Here is a 16911-nt window from a genome sequence, read left to right as displayed (position 1 = left end):
GCAGCCGTCACACAGTATCACTCCCTCGCTTCTTTACCACTGAATTACTCAGTAACATTAATCAGCAGCCGTCACACAGTATCACTCCCTCGCTTCTTTAACACTGAATTACTCAGTAACATTAATCAGCAGCCGTCGCACAGTATCACTCACTCACTTCTTTAACACTGGATTACTCAGTAACATTAATCAGCAGCCGTCACACAGTATCACTCCCTCACTTCTTTACCACTGGATTACTCAGTAACATTAATCAGCAGCCGTCACACAGTATCACTCCCTCCTTCTTTTTAACACTGGATTACTCAGTAACATTAATCAGCAGCCGTCACACAGTATCACTCCCTCGCTTCTTTAACACTGGATTACTCAGTAACATTAATCAGCAGCCGTCACACAGTATCACTCACTCACTTGCTTATTTAACACTGGATTACTTCAGTAACATTAATCAGCAGCCGTCTCACAGTATCACTCCCTCACTTCTTTACACACTGGATTACTCAGTAACATTAATCAGCAGTCGTCACACAGTATCACTCCTCACTTGCTTCTTTAACACTGGATTACTCAGTAACATTAATCAGCAGCCGTCACACAGTATCACTTACTCACTTGCTTATTTAACACTGGATTACTCAGTAACATTAATCAGCAGCCGTCACACAGTATCACTCCCTCGCTTCTTTACCACTGAATTACTCAGTAACATTAATCAGCAGCCGTCTCACAGTATCACTTACTCACTTGCTTATTTAACACTGGATTACTCAGTAACATTAATCAGCAGCCGTCACACAGTATCACTTACTCACTTGCTTATTTAACACTGGATTACTCAGTAACATTAATCAGCAGCCGTCACACAGTATCACTCCTCGCTTCTTTACCACTGATTACTCAGTAACATTAATCAGCAGCCGTCTCACAGTATCACTTACTCACTTGCTTATTTAACACTGGATTACTCAGTAACATTAATCAGCAGTCGTCTCACAGTATCACTCCCTCGCTTCTTTAACACTGAATTACTCAGTAACATTAATCAGCAGCCGTCACACAGTATCACTTACTCACTTGCTTATTTAACACTGGATTACTCAGTAACATTAATCAGCAGCCGTCACACAGTATCACTCCACTCGCTTCTTTAACACTGGATTACTCAGTAACATTAATCAGCAGCCGTCGCACAGTATCACTCCTCGCTTCTTTAACACTGGATTACTCAGTAACATTAATCAGCAGTCGTCACACAGTATCACTCACTCACTTCTTTTAACACTGGATTACTCAGTAACATTAATCAGCAGCCGTCACACAGTATCACTACTCACTTGCTTTATTTAACACTGGATTACTCAGTAACATTAATCAGCAGTCGTCACACAGTATCACTCACTCACTTTTTCACTTCTTTAACACTGATTACTCAGTAACATTAATCAGCAGTCGTCACACAGTATCACTCACTCGCTTCTTTAACACTGGATTACTCAGTAACATTAATCAGCAGCCGTCACACAGTATCACTCACTCACTTCTTTAACACTGGATTACTCAGTAACATTAATCAGCAGTCGTCACACAGTATCACTCACTCACTCACTTCTTTAACACTGGATTACTCAGTAACATTAATCAGCAGTCGTCTCACAGTATCACTCACTCGCTTTTTTAACACTGGATTACTTCAGTAACATTAATCAGCAGCCGTCGCACAGTATCACTCCCTCACTTCTTTAACACTGGATTACTCAGTAACATTAATCAGCAGCCGTCACACAGTATCACTCACTCACTTCTTTAACACTGGATTACTCAGTAACATTAATCAGCAGCCGTCACACAGTATCACCTCGCTTCTTTAACACTGGATTACTCAGTAACATTAATCAGCAGCCGTCACACAGTATCACTCCCTCGCTTCTTTAACACTGAATTACTCAGTAACATTAATCAGCAGCCGTCACACAGTATCACTCCTCGCTTCTTTAACACTGGATTACTCCAGTAACATTAATCAGCAGCCGTCACACAGTATCACTCACTCACTTCTTTAACACTGGATTACTCAGTAACATTAATCAGCAGCCGTCACACAGTATCACTCACTCGCTTCTTTAACACTGGATTACTCAGTAACATTAATCAGCAGCCGTCGCACAGTATCACTCCTCTCTTCTTTAACACTGGATTACTCAGTAACATTAATCAGCAGCCGTCACACAGTATCACTTACTCACTTCTTTAACACTGGATTACTCCAGTAACATTAATCAGCAGCCGTCTCACAGTATCACTTACTCACTTGCTTATTTAACACTGGATTACTCAGTAACATTAATCAGCAGCCGTCACACAGTATCACTTACTCACTTGCTTATTTAACACTGGATTACTCAGTAACATTAATCAGCAGCCGTCACACAGTATCACTCCTCGCTTCTTTTTAACACTGGATTACACAGTAACATTAATCAGCAGCCGTCACACAGTATCACTCCTCGCTTTAACACTGGATTACTCAGTAACATTAATCAGCAGCCGTCACACAGTATCACTCCTCGCTTCTTTAACACTGGATTACTCAGTAACATTAATCAGCAGCCGTCACAAACTATCACTCACTCGCTTCTTTAACACTGGATTACTCAGTAACATTAATCAGCAGCCGTCACACAGTATCACTCCTCGCTTCTTTAACACTGAATTACTCAGTAACATTAATCAGCAGCCGTCACACAGTATCACTTACTCACTTGCTTATTTAACACTGGATTACTCAGTAACATTAATCAGCAGTCGTCTCACAGTATCACTCCTCGCTTCTTTAACACTGAATTACTCAGTAACATTAATCAGCAGCCGTCACACAGTATCACTCCCTCGCTTCTTTAACACTGAATTACTCAGTAACATTAATCAGCAGCCGTCACACAGTATCACTCCTCGCTTTCTTTAACCACTGGATTACTCAGTAACATTAATCAGCAGCCGTCTCACAGTATCACTCACTCGCTTCTTTAACACTGAATTACTCAGTAACATTAATCAGCAGCCGTCTCACAGTATCACTCCCTCGCTTCTTTAACACTGAATTACTCAGTAACATTAATCAGCAGCCGTCACACAGTATCACTTACTCACTTGCTTATTTAACACTGGATTACTCAGTAACATTAATCAGCAGCCGTCACACAGTATCACTTACTCACTTGCTTATTTAACACTGGATTACTCAGTAACATTAATCAGCAGTCGTCACACAGTATCACTCCTCGCTTCTTTAACACTGGATTACTCAGTAACATTAATCAGCAGCCGTCACACAGTATCACTCCTCGCTTTTTAACACTGGATTACTCAGTAACATTAATCAGCAGCCGTCACACAGTATCACTTCCTCGCTTCTTTTTAACACTGGATTACTCAGTAACATTAATCAGCAGCCGTCACACAGTATCACTCCCTCGCTTCTTTAACACTGAACTACTCAGTAACATTAATCATCAGCCGTCACACAGTATCACTCCCTCGCTTCTTTAACACTGGATTACTCAGTAACATTAATCATCAGCCGTCACACAGTATCACTCACTCACTTCTTTTTAACACTGGATTACTCAGTAACATTAATCAGCAACCGTCACACAGTATCACTTACTCACTTGCTTATTTAACACTGGATTACTCAGTAACATTAATCATCAGCCGTCACACAGTATTACTCCCTCGCTTCTTTAACACTGAATTACTCAGTAACATTAATCAGCAACCGCCGCACAGTATCACTCCCTCGCTTCTTTAACACTGAACTACTCAGTAACATTAATCAGCAGCCGTCACACAGTATCACTCACTTGCTTATTTAACACTGGATTACTCAGTAACATTAATCAGCAGCCGTCACACAGTATCACTTACTCACTTGCTTATTTAACACTGGATTACTCAGTAACATTAATCAGCAGCCGTCACACAGTATCACTCCCTCGCTTCTTTAACACTGAATTACTCAGTAACATTAATCAGCAACCGCCGCACAGTATCACTCCTCGCTTTTTAACACTGGATTACTCAGTAACATTAATCAGCAGCCGTCTCACAGTATCACTCCCTCACTTCTTTAACACTGGATTACTGAGTAACATTAATCAGCAGCCGTCACACAGTATCACTTACTCACTTGCTTATTTAACACTGGATTACTCAGTAACATTAATCAGCAGTCGTCTCACAGAATCACTACCTCACTTCTATAACATAAGATTACTCAGTAACATTAATCAGCAACCATCACACAGTATCACTTACACACTTGCTTATTTAACACTGGATTACTCGGTAACATTAATCAGCAGTCGTCTCACAGAATCACTACCTCACTTCTCTAACATAAGATTACTCAGTAACATTAATCAGCAGTCGTCTCAAAGTATCACTCATTTGCTTGCTTATTTAACACTGGATTACTCAGTAACATTAATCAGCAGCCGTCACACAGTATCACTCACTCACTTGCTTATTTAACACTGGATTACTCAGTAACATTAATCAGCAGCCGTCACACAGTATCACTCACTCACTTGCTTATTTAACACTGGATTACTCAGTAACATTAATCAGCAGCCGTCACACAGTATCACTCACTCACTTGCTTATTTAACACTGGATTACTCAGTAACATTAATCAGCAGCCGTCACACAGTATCACTCACTCGCTTCTCTAACACTGGATTACTCAGTAACATTAATCAGCAGCCGTCTCACTTTCTTAAACACATCATTACTCAATCCTTAACGCTTCATTACTCGCTCACTTAAAACATTTGGATTACTCACTTGCTTAAATCACAATATTACTCACTCAGGCCTTTAGAGCTTCACACATACTACCCATCAAAAGTTTAGACTCGCTTAAATCAATAACTATAAGTTATGTATGTACATATGGTTACAACGAAGATGAATTTCTCCACTAACTTTATATAAACAAATGCAAACCTTAGTTTCATCATTTATTGAACACATGACAATAAACTTTTCAACGTCACGAATTTGCTTTACAATACATCAGCTCATGTATAAACAGTACCTTTAAACTACATGGGTTATTTTACAAAATCCAGTTCAGAACAGTTGACTAGATTTACACTAGTGAGTCTGAACTTTTGATGGGGAGTATATTAAAACACAATATTACTTATCACTCGCTTTATACACAGCATTACCCACTCACATGTAACACAACAACACTCACTCACTTCACAATTTACGTTTTCTACAGAGAATTTAGGTAGCAACGGAAAACACCAGACTGGGTGCCTCTAAGATTGTACTGTTGTCTGAGCTTAGCGACAAAAACTACATCTTGTCAAGGTCAGATAAACACGTTACACAACATGTTGTAAGAACATGTTATTGTGCATTCGCGCTGTTCTTGCAATCTGTTTCATAGATCAGATGCGCCAAGTTACACGTGCCAACATATTTGTGTTGGCAAGTCTCAGGTTTCTCTCACCTTGAGCTTCAGTCACGACAGACCAAGTTGTAGCAGGCGGCTTAATGCGTTGTTCAGAGTTGCGTCGCTTAACTGTACGAAGTATGATCGTGGGCTCGGATTCAACATTTATACTTAATCAGATCTGTAATTGTAAAACAGTATCTGTGATTTCAGTTATGAGGTAGAAATGTACACTGTCGAACACATATTGAGGTTCGAGATGCAGTCATGATTTTGAAAATGTGTTCAGCACTAACTGACACCGGCATGTCAGTCCCGAGGTTGAAATGTAAACTGTGTATAAATAGCTAAGGTTGACTGACAGTTCAGTCTCGAGGTTGAAATATAAACTGTCTATTAATAACTGATTGACAGACATGTCAGTCTCGAGGTTGAAATGTAAACTGTCTATAAATAACTGAGCTTTGAAATGTAAACTGTCTACTATAAATAAACTGGCTGACATGTCAGTCTCGAGGTTGCAGGGATTCTGACTGAGCATGCATGAGTGAGTGGACACTGGCGCTTTACAAATATCCACTATTGTTATTATTATTATTGATACCTCTCGTTTCTCTGACAAACTTTGAAATGGCTTTCACTTTGGCAGTACACTTTCTGCTGTAATTTGTTCTATTGTCTTAACTTTTGAAATCCAAATATTGAGTGATGTTTATTCTCCACTTTCTCTTTCAATTTAACTTAGTTATCACACATAACAAGTGTTTCCTGTGATATTTCATCAATTTTAACTGAAACTATTTTTGTGATGAAAGCGCTTTGTAAAAAATGACAGTAGTTTGTTTTCTGTTCACTAACTTGGAGTGATGTATTCCTAGCCAAAACAAATTATCGTTTTATAATGAGAATGGTAGATTTAATTTTTGGCTTTCTTTGATTTAAGAATGATATTGGATGATAAATATAATCTCACCCTCTTGTCGTTTGTTATCAAATATACCACCACAACTTGAAGCCAAGGAGATTTTTCACTTTCTCACAGGTGTGTCTTTGGTATGATATGTCACCTCAAGCTGATACAAGTGAAAAAAATACTTTATCTGTTAAAAGGCGTTCATCAACTTGTGGTGATATTTCATATCAAAAGACACACGAGTGAGATTCGCTATATAAAGACACTATACACAAATTATACACTGAATACATGTGTGATAACAGTTTCATTTGTTTATTTGCAAATAGCAAATACACAGAGTAATCTATATTTCTGCGTATGAACATAGTACAATGTGAATGTTTAATGACGGCTTAGTTGCAGCTCTTCAATCAGTTTGGCCCTGACCGAGTATAGTTATAGCTTGCGTCCGAGTGATGTAACGTCATTAGGGTTTAGGACAAAAATGTTCTTTGTTACACTATAAATGTAGGTAGAGCGAACTTTATTTCTTTTCTAATATTTGAAACCAAATTCAACACTTTCTGGCGATTATTCTCAGACAGAAAACAAACAGAAACACGATGTTGTCGGTGACCTGAAGTACGTACTAATCTCGTTCAGGGCTGACTGACGTGCTGTTCTATTGACATCTCTGCCCCCCTACGTTAAGACCCCACCAATATAACCAATGGTAAAAAGTTTCCAGACGATTTACGTTCAGGCTAAACATCTTCTCTTTATCATTTCAATTACATTTGTGATTATCGTAAACCACGTTAGGCAACATGAATGTCGCATTTTTATTTCCATTATGATTTTAGATCAGTAAACCAGGTGAATGAATAGTCACATGACATTCTACACCGTGCAGCTGTGGACACAGACTTTTTAATAGGGGTGTCACGATACACCAATCTCACGATCCGACACGTATCACGATTTTAAGGTCACGATACGATACGTATCGCGATACATAATTATCGCGCCTTTTCATAGCATTACCTTACCGGCAACGTACGCGTTCGCTGACTGGTCCATCAAAATAGTCTAGCCAATCACAAAAGCTGTTAGTTTCCAACCTATTTTTTAAGTAAAGCTAGCTACATCTATTTATCGGAGCGGTCTGGTATAATTTTACTATCAAGACTTTGACGGAGATGGATATAGCATAAAAATTTGAATCGATAAAGTTTTAAAATAGGAATCGATACACGCAAGCATGTATCGCGTATCGTATCGTCAGTAAAAATGTATCGATGTATCGATACATTCGCGTATCGCGACACCCCTACTTTTTAACTGTGTTAGGGGACTGTAGCTAGCGAACATTACGGTGTCGCTGTTTAACTGTGTTAGCGGACTGCAGTTAGCGAACATTACGGTGTCGCTGTTTAACTGTGTTAGCGGACTGTAGTTAGCAAACATTACGGTGTCGCTGTTTAACTGTGTTAGCGGACTGTAGTTAGCAAACATTACGGTGTCGCTGTTTAACTGTGTTAGCGGACTGTAGTTAGCGAACATTACGGTGTCGCTGTTTAACTGTGTTAGCGGACTGTAGTTAGCGAACATTACGGTGTCGCTGCCTAACTGTGTTAGCGGATTAGCGAACATTACGGTGTCGCTGTTTAACTGTGTTAGCGGACTGTAGTTAGCGAACATTACGGTGTCGCTGTTTAACTGTGTTAGTGGACTGTAGTTAGCAAACATTACGGTGTCGCTGCTTTAACTGTGTTAGCGGACTGTAGTTAGCGAACATTACGGTGTCGCTGTTTAACTGTGTTAGCGGACTGTAGTTAGCGAACATTACGGTGTCGCTGTTTAACTGTGTTAGCGGACTGTATAGTTAGCGAACATTACGGTGTCGCTGTTTAACTGTGTTAGCGGACTGTAGTTAGCGAAAATTACGGTGTCGCTGCTAACTGTGTTAGCGGATTAGCGAACATTACGGTGTCTCTGTTTAACTGTGTTAGCGGACTGTATAGTTAGCGAACATTACGGTGTCGCTGTTTAACTGTGTTAGCGGACTGTAGTTAGCGAACATTACGGTGTCGCTGTTTAACTGTGTTAGTGGACTGTAGTTAGCAAACATTACGGTGTCGCTGCTTAACTGTGTTAGCGGACTGTATAGTTAGCGAACATTACGGTGTCGCTGTTTAACTGTGTTAGCGGACTGTAGTTAGCGAACATTACGGTGTCGCTGTTTAACTGTGTTAGCGGACTGTAGTTAGCTAACATTACGGTGTCGCTGTTTAACTGTGTTAGCGGACTGTAGTTAGCGAACATTACGGTGTCGCTGTTTAACTGTGTTAGCGGACTGTAGTTAGCTTAACATTACGGTGTCGCTGTTTAACTGTGTTAGCGGACTGTAGTTAGCAAACATTACGGGTGTCGCCGCTTAACTGTGTTAGCGGACTGTAGTTAGCTTAACATTACGGCTATGTCGCTGTTTAACTGTGTTAGCGGACTGTAGTTAGCTTAACAATACAGTGTCGCTGTTTAACTGTGTTAGCGACTGTAGTTAGCAAACATTACGGTGTCGCTGTTTAACTGTGTTAGCGCGACTGTATGTCGCTGTTTAGTTAGCTTAACATTACGGTGTCGCTGTTTAACTGTGTTAACGGACTGTAGTTAGCGAACATTACAGTGTCGCTGTTTAACTGTGTTAGCGGACTGTAGTTAGCAAACATAACGGTGTCGCTGTTTAACTGTGTTAGCTGGACTGTAGTTAGCTTAACATTACAGAAGGACTGTCGCTGTTTAACTGTGTTAGCGACTGTAGTTAGCTTAACATTACGATGTCGCTGTTTAACTGTGTTAGCGGGACTGTATAGTTAGCGAACATTACGGTGTCGCTGTTTAACTGTGTTAGCGGACTGTAGTTAGCTTAACATTACGGTGTCGCTGTTTAACTGTGTTAGCGACTGTAGTTAGCTTAACAATACGGTGTCGCTGTTTAACTGTGTTAGCGGACTGTATAGTTAGCGAACATTATGGTGTCGTTGTTTAACTGTGTCAGCGGACTGTAGTTAGCGAACATAACAGTGTCGCTGTTTAACTGTGTCAGCGGACTGTAGTTAGCTTAACATTACGGTGTCGCTGTTTAACTGTGTTAGCGGACTGTATAGTTAGCTTAACATTACGGTGTCGCTGTTTAACTGTGTTAGCGGACTGTAGTTAGCTTAACATTACAGTGTCGCTGTTTAACTGTGTCAGCGGACTGTAGTTAGCAAACATTACGGTGTCGCTGTTTAACTGTGTTAGCGGACTGTAGTTAGCTTAACATTACAGTGTCGCTGTTTAACTGTGTCAGTGGACTGTAGTTAGCTTAACATTACAGTGTCGCTGTTTAACTGTGTTAGCAGACTGTACTTAGCTTAACATTACGGTGTCGCTGTTTAACTGTGTTAGTGGACTGTATAGTTAGCTTAACATTACGGTGTCGCTGTTTAACTGTGTTAACGGACTGTAGTTAGCTTAACATTACGGTGTAAGCTGTTTAACTGTGTTAGCGGACTGTAGTTAGCGAACATTACGGGTGTCACTGTTTAACTGTGTTAGCGGACTGTAGTTAGCTTAACAATACGGTGTCGCTGTTTAACTGTGTTAGCGGACTGCATAGTTAGCTTAACATTACGGTGTCGCTGTTTAACTGTGTTAGCAGACTGTATAGTTAGCTTAACATAACGGTGTGACGCTGTTTAACTGTGTTAGCAGACTGTATAGTTAGCTTAACATTACGGTGTCGCTGTTTAACTGTGTTAGCGGACTATATAGTTAGCTTAACATTACGGTGTCGCTGTTTAACTGTGTTAGCAGACTGTATAGTTAGCTTAACATTACGGTGACGCTGTTTAACTGTGTTAGCGGACTGTAGTTGAGTTAGCTAACAATACGGTGTCGCTGTTTAACTGTGTTAGTGGACTGTATAGTTAGCTTAACATTATGGTGTCGCTGTTTAACTGTGTTAGCGGTAACTGTAGTTAGCTTAACATAACAGTGTCGCTGTTTAACTGTGTTAGCGGACTGTAGTTAGCGAACATTACGGTGTCGCTGTTTAACTGTGTTAGCGACTGTATGGTTAGCTTAACATTACGGTGTCGCTGTTTAACTGTGTTAGCGGACTGTAGTTAGCGAACATTACAGTGTCGCTGTTTAACTGTGTTAGCGGACTGTAGTTAGCAAACATAACGGTGTCGCTGTTTAACTGTGTTAGCTGACTGTAGTTAGCTTAACATTACAGTGTCGCTGTTTAACTGTGTTAGCGGACTGTATAGTTAGCTTAACATTACGGTGTCGCTGTTTAACTGTGTTAGCGGACTGTAGTTAGCTTAACATTACGGTGTCGCTGTTTAACTGTGTTAGCGGACTGTAGTTAGCTTAACATTACGGTGTCGCTGTTTAACTGTGTTAGCGGACTGTATAGTTAGCTTAACATTATGGTGTCGTTGTTTAACTGTGTTAGCGGATTGTATAGTTAGCTTAACATTACGGTGTGTCGCTGTTTAACTGTGTTAGCGGACTGTAGTTAGCGAACATTACAGTGTCGCTGTTTAACTGTGTCAGCGGACTGTAGTTAGCAAACATTACGGTGTCGCTGTTTAACTGTGTTAGCTGACTGTAGTTAGCGAACATTACGGTGTCGCTGTTTAACTGTGTCAGTGGACTGTAGTTAGCGAACATTACAGGTGTCGCTGTTTAACTGTGTTAGCGGACTGTAGTTAGCAAAACATTACGGTGTCGCTGTTTAACTGTGTTAGCGGACTGTATAGTTAGCGAACATTACGGTGTCGCTGTTTAACTGTGTTAGCGGACTGTAGTTAGCGAACATTACGGTGTCGCTGTTTAACTGTGTTAGCGGACTGTAGTTAGCGAACATTACGGTGTCGCTGTTTAACTGTGTTAGCGGACTGTAGTTAGCGAACATTACGGTGTCGCTGTTTAACTGTGTTAACGGACTGTAGTTAGCGAACATTACGGTGTCGCTGTTTAACTGTGTTAGCGGACTGTAGTTAGCGAACATTACGGTGTCGCTGTTTAACTGTGTTAGCGGACTGTAGTTAGCGAACATTACGGTGTCGCTGTTTAACTGTGTTAGCGGACTGTAGTTAGCGAACATTACGGTGTCGCTGTTTAACTGTGTTAGCGGACTGCAGCAACCGCAAACCATGAAACGTGATGCTAACCGAGCTAGTTGCACTTTAGAAGATGTACAATGACAACTGACGAGAATAGTGACGTCGGTTATCAACTGTACGCTTGATTACGAGGAGGCAGACAAGAATCGCGTAGTGACGTCACTACAGTGTGACGTAATGCAATAAGACTACTTTATTGGTTGATAAGGTACTGTCGGCGCCTTTGATCTTTCAGTGAAACATCTTCGAATACTTAATAATAGTACTAGCTCACGCTCTAACGAAAGTCTGGAGATATATAAATGTTTTGTTTATTATGGCTGCTTTGTTTAATAATGATTTTGTTTATTATGAAATGAAACTTAACGTGCGTCAGCTGGAGCTCGTTTTCTATTCACAAAAAACATTTATAAAACAACCAGTCCGAGTTAACCCGTCTGAACACGCAGACATCCTAATAAAAAGTAGAGTGGATGAGTTGATTTGAGTTTTACGTCACATCGGCATTATTACAGCCATATAGTGACGGGATCAAGTGTGAATTTATAAACGTTTTAAGTTCAAAGTCCAAATGAGTTGTTATTCAAAAGCATATATATTATTTACATTGTTATAGCACCAAATTAGAACGTAAGCAGTTCGTTATTCACATTACACAGTTACAATTTATGATAAAGGTCAACTTCCCTCAGGTAGTTAACAATGAGATGCCCGCTCACGCGGGAGAACAGATCTTTCAGATTTGCCGCGTCATAATGTGAGTCCCTTGCATTCGAACAGTCCACACAGTCAAGCAGTATATGCTTGATGGCGAACACTTCACCGCAAGAGACACACATAGGAGGTCCATCCCCATCCCTTTTCAGCAGATAGTCATGAGTAAACGACTGTGGCCAATACGACATCGTCGTAAAATTACCTCATCTCGTCTTGACTGACAACCCACGTAGGTATAACCAATTGTTGGCTTCAGTTCATGAAGTATATTTCTTCCTACTTGGGTGTCCAATCTTTTTTGCATAAGGTCCCGAGTATAACATTTGATAGTGGGTTTGAAATCACTGTACGGGATTAGCAGTGGAGATGAGGGCTTGTCAAGAGCTGATTTAGCTGCAGCATCAGCTTTTGCGATACCTGCTATGCCGACGTGACCCGGCAACCAGCAGAGGATGATGTCACATTGGCCAGTAGAAAGATCGTTGTAAAGTTCTAAAATGTCTAGGATGATAGGGTGACTTGAAGTAACATTTTGAAGTGCTTGAAGGCAAGATAATGAATCTGTAAAAACGATGAAGTTTTTTGAATGGTTCTGTTGTTTAATATAGGTCAAAGCTGTGAAGATAGCTTTGGCCTCAGCAGTGAAAATGGAACTATTGTCGGGAATTCTGGAGGAGACAGTCATGACTGTAGCACTGGCAACTTGGCCCTCATCCTTGGATCCGTCTGTGAAAATGGATCTATGGGCGTTATATTTGGAACGTAACTGGTTGTATTCCTGTTGGAAGACCAAAGGATTTGTTTCAGACTTTTTTGGTTTGGTGAGGGTAAGGTCGACCTGTGGTTTCACCATCTGCCACGGTGGCGAAGACAGAAGTCTGTAAGGTGCTATGATATCGAGATCAATTTTAGTTGCAGATATGTGTGGTTGAATTCTGATTCCGAGTGGTGGAACCAGGCTTGGCAAATTAGGAAACAGATTTTCGTAGAGAGGGTTGAAAACACAATTGTATGCTGGATTGGACTCATTTGAACGTAATTTAGTTATATACTGCAGTGAAAGTTTAATGCGGCGTTGTTCAAGGGAAGGTTCGTTAGCCTTTGCATATAGACTGTGTTCCGGCGAGGTCCTAAAAGCTCCCAGGCAGAGCCTCGGGCCTTGGTGGTGGATAGAATCTAATTTTCTAAATTGCTTTTGCAGGCTCCACCATAAACAATGGAGCCATAGTCTAGTTTAGAGCGAACCAAAGATATGTACAAGTGAAGGAGGGTAGTCTGATCAGTCTGTTTGAAACGACTTTTAGTAAGTCCAGAGCCTTCAAGCACTTGGTTTTCAAATATTTTATGTGTAGTAAGAATGCCAAGTGACGGTCGAATGTGAGTCCCAGGAATTTGGCCTCTTCTACTACCTTGATGGGAGTACCATCTAAAGATAGGTGTGGTTTGTATTTACGACAAAAGTGAATACAATTTGTTTTGGATTTTGAAAACTTAAAGCCATTTTCATTGGCCCACTTTTGGATTTTGTTTAGGTAGAGCTGTAGCTGCCTTTCTATTGCGTGTATGTTCTTACCACGGCATGAAATATTGAAATCATCCACGAAAAGGGACCCATCAACACAACTGTTCAAGACGTTAGTGAGGCTGTTAATTTTGATGCTGAAAAGGGTGACAGATAGAATGCTGCCTTGAGGGACGCCATGATCTTGGTGGATATATTCAGACAATGTGGAACCAACCCGTACTTGAAATTGTCTGTTGTTTAAAAAATGAGATATGAACTAAGGTAATCTACCCCTCAATCCAAAGTCGAAAAGATAGATACAGTATGTTGTTTGTTGACAATGGAATTTTTGATAAATGATTCCAGACGCACCAGATGGTCAATGGTACTTCGGTTCTTTCGGAACCACATTGGAGGTCACTAAGGAGGTTATTGGTGTCCAAGTACCAGATTAATCGATTGTCGACCATGCGCTCCATGGTTTTACAAACACAGCTAGTTAGTGATATAGGACGGTAGTTTGAGGGATCAGTATGATCCCGGCCAGGCTTTGGTATAGGGATGATAATGTCATTGTGCCACGAAGGAGGAAAGTTGATTTTGGACACATATTTCCTCCATGATCGACGTTTAGTTTGTTTGAAGGTATGTCTTGCCCTGGCATGTGTCAGTTTAACTGCATTCAGGTTATGTACAGTAGGATGTTGTCGGAAGTATTTTTCCGCCTTCTTCCTATTTTTTCTAGCTTGTTTACAGTTTGTATCAAACCATGGTTTGCGTATGTGCGGTTTTGCAGAGGACTTAGGGATGGTTTCGTCCCCAATAGCTTTTAAGATATCAGAAAATAGTTCCATGGGATCAGGAACATTCCTGAAGTTGTCCGGTATAAGTTTTTCAGAGCAGAGAGTTTGGAATAATGGCCAATTGGCCTTAATAAAATTTCATCTTGTTGAAGAGGGTTCATCCGCGGGATTGATAGGAGTAAGAATAGTTCGGAAGTGGTCACTTCCACAAAGGTCATCGTGGACTGACCATTCAAACTCGTTTAAGAGATTAGAATCCGTAAATGATAGATCAAGTGCAGCGTATGTTCCAGTGGCAGGATGGAGATAGGTGTTTGATCCATCGTTGAAGATGCATAGATCAATATTGGAGAAAATATCTTCAAGGACCTTTCCCTTGTTGTTTGTATCGGTACTCCCCCATAGGGGGTATGACCGTTCAAGTCGTCCATGATTATGCAGGGTTTCGGGAGTTGGTCATACAAGTTCTGAAGATCTGATAGGTGGATAGTTGAGGAAGGAGGAAGATAGAGTGAACATAGTGTAAACCCTATGTTCAGAGTCATGCTAGCAACAGTTTGAAGGGGGGTGTTTAGTGGAACAGGGCTATGGAGGATGCCCAGCCTCACCAGGATAGAAGTGCCTCATGTAGCTTTACCGGGGGGAGAAAGGGAGTGGTAGGAACTGTACCAACGGATGTCAAATTTCTCAATTCTTTTCAGGTAGGTTTCTTGGAGACAAAACGCGGATGGTTTCAAGTCTTGGATCAATAACTGTAGTTCATTAAAATTATTCTTAAGTCCTCTGCAATTCCATTGAATCATGTTTTGTGGATTCATGGTGCTTCCACTGGTGACATGTCACGTGAACGTGAGGAAGCGTTTGAAGTACTCCTATTGGTGTCAGGTGGAGATGGAGTGACCTCCATATCCAGAGGACCAAAGGAGTTATGGACCTCGACAGGGACCTCTGAAGGAGAGGTGGCCTTTGTTTTTTGGTTTGGCAGTTGCTCAAGCTGCTTTAGTCACTGTAGTTTCTTTTCTTTTCTTTTTTGGCGCACAGTTTCCGTTTCTGGCTTTGGCATTGGTTCTGGTGTTTGTGATTCAGAAGTTTTGACTTTTGGTTTTGGAGATGAAGGGGTTGAGACAGGTTGAGAAGATTTTGACCGATGTCAGATCCGTTTGACATGAGATAGTTGCAGTAGTGGGAGAAGGGCGAGAGACGGCAGAAGAGTAAGTGATGGTTGAAGGGATACAGTTAAACGTGCAACCCTCTGCTTAGCTTCATGAAATGAGACATTTTCTTTGTGCTTGATCTTTATGATTCCTGATTCGCGTTGCCACACGGGACAAGATTTGGAAGAGGTCATATGGTTGCCACCGCAGTTTGCACACTTCACTTCCATAGTACAGTCATTGCCCTCATGCTTGTCACCACAGCTGTAACAAACAGCAGAGGAACGACAGGACTTGGATCCATGTCCAAACTTTTGGCAGTTGTAGCACCGGAGTGGATTGGGGACATACACCTCCACACCAATGCTACAATAACCAGCTCTAATCGATTCAGAAATCTTCGATCGGGCGAACGTAAACAGATAGGTGTTTGTTGGTTGAACAACACCGTCCTTCTTGATGGTGAATCTCTTCACAGCTGTGACAGGCTGCTGGGAAGGTCCCTGGACAATTTGTTCCTCAGTCATGTCAGACAGGCATCGAGCTCTGTCCCGTACAATGCCAGTACTCGTGTTCAGTGTTTTGTGCGCCGAGACAGCAACCTTTACAGTGACAAACTCTTGTTATTTCAGTAGATTCAAGGATTGCTATCTCCAAGCACATTCTACAAGGAGAGAACCGGACCGAAGCTTTGTTACATTGGCAACCTCTCCGCAGATACCTTGGAGACAGCAAATGGGTTCAATTGCAGTGGTTGCTTGTGACACGTTTCAATGATTAAGAAACGTGGCCAGTAATCAGGTCGAGGGGGCGTACTCTCGTCACACGAGGAATTGTCAGAATCCATATGTCTTCGTTTAGAACCGGGGTGTTGGGAAGCCATTTCGTAAGGAATGTGATTCGGCATCCCCTCTCCCAAACCACCATGGCGTGTCAACAAGGACGATCTTATACTTCAGCGGATCTCCAAGCTGCAAAGACCGAGGATAAGGGGGTGTTATACTCCAGCGAATTTGACATGAAATACCGTAGCTGTCTACCAGATTAAAGGTCAGGATGGTTCGGTCCATGACAAATAATTGGAGACGTGCAGAAATCGGAGGTCAGCATCACCAGATTGGCCCATGAGCCGGGTCTGCAATGCTATTGGTTTGGGCAGAATATCAGTTAAAATTTTGAACATGTCCAAAAGCG

Source organism: Haliotis rubra, unplaced genomic scaffold (assembly GCF_003918875.1).
Source record: "Haliotis rubra isolate DU_JTF1 unplaced genomic scaffold, ASM391887v1 Scf678, whole genome shotgun sequence".
NCBI lineage: Eukaryota > Metazoa > Mollusca > Gastropoda > Lepetellida > Haliotidae > Haliotis > Haliotis rubra.
This window is presented reverse-complemented; position numbering follows the sequence as displayed.